Source organism: Scylla paramamosain, chromosome 41, assembly GCF_035594125.1.
Source record: "Scylla paramamosain isolate STU-SP2022 chromosome 41, ASM3559412v1, whole genome shotgun sequence".
NCBI lineage: Eukaryota > Metazoa > Arthropoda > Malacostraca > Decapoda > Portunidae > Scylla > Scylla paramamosain.
In genome coordinates this window covers 12976967-12979466 of record NC_087191.1, presented here as the reverse complement: position 1 = coordinate 12979466, position 2500 = coordinate 12976967, and positions in this window count along the sequence as shown.

Here is a 2500-nt window from a genome sequence, read left to right as displayed (position 1 = left end):
TTCTGTGCATACTCACTTCCTCTTCCCCTCTCTCTCTCTCTCTCTCTCTCTCTCTCTCTCTCTCTCTCTCTCTCTCTCTCTCTCTCTCTCTCTCTCTCTCTCTCTCGTCAGTAGTGAAAGAAAAAATAAAAAAATGAAAGAACGAAAGAAAAGAAAAAAAATAATCTGAAACTTATATTTTTCCACTGTTTATTTCCTTATTTTGACTCAGCTTGCGTTTTTCACATGATGTTTTAAAGTGTAACATTCCAACAATCTCTCCCAGCCTCTCCCAACCTCCCTCTGTCTAGTCTCCAGCTTCTCTTAACCTCCCTCAGCCTCTTTGCCTCCCCCAGTCTAACCTTCAACCTCCTACAGTTTCCTTCAGCCTCTCACAGCCTCCCCCAGCTTTGCCCAGTCTTTCCCAGCTTCACCCAGTCTCTCCCAGCTTTTCCCTAGCCTCTCCCAGCTTTTCCCTAGCCTCTCCCAGCCTCTCAGCCTCCCCCTAGCCTCTTAACCTCCCCCCAGTCTAATCTCCAGTATCTCCCAGCTTGTTCTAGCCTATCCCAGCCTCCCCCAGCTTCACTCAGCCTCCCCCAGCTTCACTCAGCCTCTCCTACTTTCCCCTCAGCCTCTCAGCCTCCCCTTAGTCTAATCTTCAGTCTCTCCCAGCCTCCTCTAGCTTCATCCAGGCTCCCCCAGCTTCACCCAATCTCATCCAGCTTCTCCCAGCGTCTCCCAGCCTCCCGCAGTTCTATTTTCATGCCGTTTACAACCTCTTTTCTATCTCTTCCTGTGGTATTTACAAGTGTTCTCTCCTCACTCCCCCACCTGCACTAAAAATATCAGTTTGTCATCATTCATTTCCCCTCGTATCTTATTTTCCTTGTGTATTTTTGTGCCTTCTTTCCTTCCTTCCCCCTCGCGTTCTCTCAGTGCACCCGCGAGTTGAAATAAGCTGGTCTCAGTTAATTTCCCCCGTGTATCTTGTTTCCCTCTCGTGTTTCTTAAAGGTTTAGCGTCTCTGCAGTGTTTTCTTGTCTTATTTTTACTATTTTTTTGTTGTAACGGTTATCATTCTTCCCTGCCCTGCTCCTCCAAGCGCCTCCATGCACCCATAACCTGCATTTCCTCATCGAAGTCTTATTTCACGTGCTTCTGTGTCATTCTTGCGTGCTGTAGCCTCCCAGCGTCACCCAGGCGTGTATTTCCTGCTGTAAGACTTATCCCACGTGTTCTTGTACCACCCCCGCGTGCCATGCCCCCACAGTCGCCACCGTCAGCAGCAGCAGGGCGCGGCGGTGTGAGGCTGTGAGCGGCGCGGCGCGGGCAGAGGCAGCCGTTAGTGTGTCAACGCTCGGCCGTCCCTCGCAGCGTCCCCTCCTATTTTTTCTCAGCTATTTTGGTGTTCCCTGGTGGCTGGCCGCTCCCCCTGCCCTCCACGCCTTGCCTCCCCCCTGCCAGCCCCGGGGGAAGGCCGAGCAGGTGCTGAGGCGTGCTGAGTGTGGCTGGCAGGGGCTGACGGGCGCTGCTGCTGCTGATGGTGCTGATGCAACACCCACGGTTTCACTTTCAAAGTTCAAACAGGTCAGGGCGCCACACTCATGCCACCTGACACTTTCCCGGGCCACCTGCTGCCCCCTCACGCCTCATGCCTCATCTTCACCCCTCACATGCACCCCTCAAACACCCCTGCTGTCCCTAAATGCCCCAGGAATGCCCAGAACCGCGGCATTGGACATGTGTTGTGACCCCGTTGTGAAGGCAGGCGAGGCAGACCTTGGGATGACACACACACACACACACACACACACACACACACACACACACACACACACACACACACACCAGCTCGCTATTTTCGTGGGTAACGCGCGGCCAGCAGGAACAGGATAAAATAGGAAGGGATGGAAAGGAAAGGGTAAAAATAGCTATTAGTGAAGAAGCGAAGGATTAGTTTACGAAGGTGGTGCTGGTGGTGGTGGTGGTAGTAGTAGTGATGGTTCTGTCTACTACTACTACTACTACTACTACTACTACTACTAGCAGCTGATGTCCACTTCTTGGCAACCATTTACCTAATAGTATTTCCTGATATCTGACACCACTACCACCACCACTACCACCACTACTACTACTACCACTACTACTACTACCACTACTACTACTACTACTACTACTACTACTACTACTACTACTACTACTACTACTACTACTACTACTTGTACAATAATAGCTACATATGTCAATCTACAGAGAGAGAGAGAGAGAGAGAGAGAGAGAGAGAGAGAGAGAGAGAGAGAGAGAGAGAGAGAGAGAGAGAGAGAGAGAGAGAGAGAGAGAGAGAGAGAGAGACACACACACACACACACACACACACACACACACACACACACACACACACACACACACACACACGGGCAGATGTTACGGAGGTCACATTTGTAAGGGGGGAGGGGAGAGATGGTGCCTTACCCATGACACGTGACCTCAACCCCAGCGAGGTCAGAGGTCACACAGC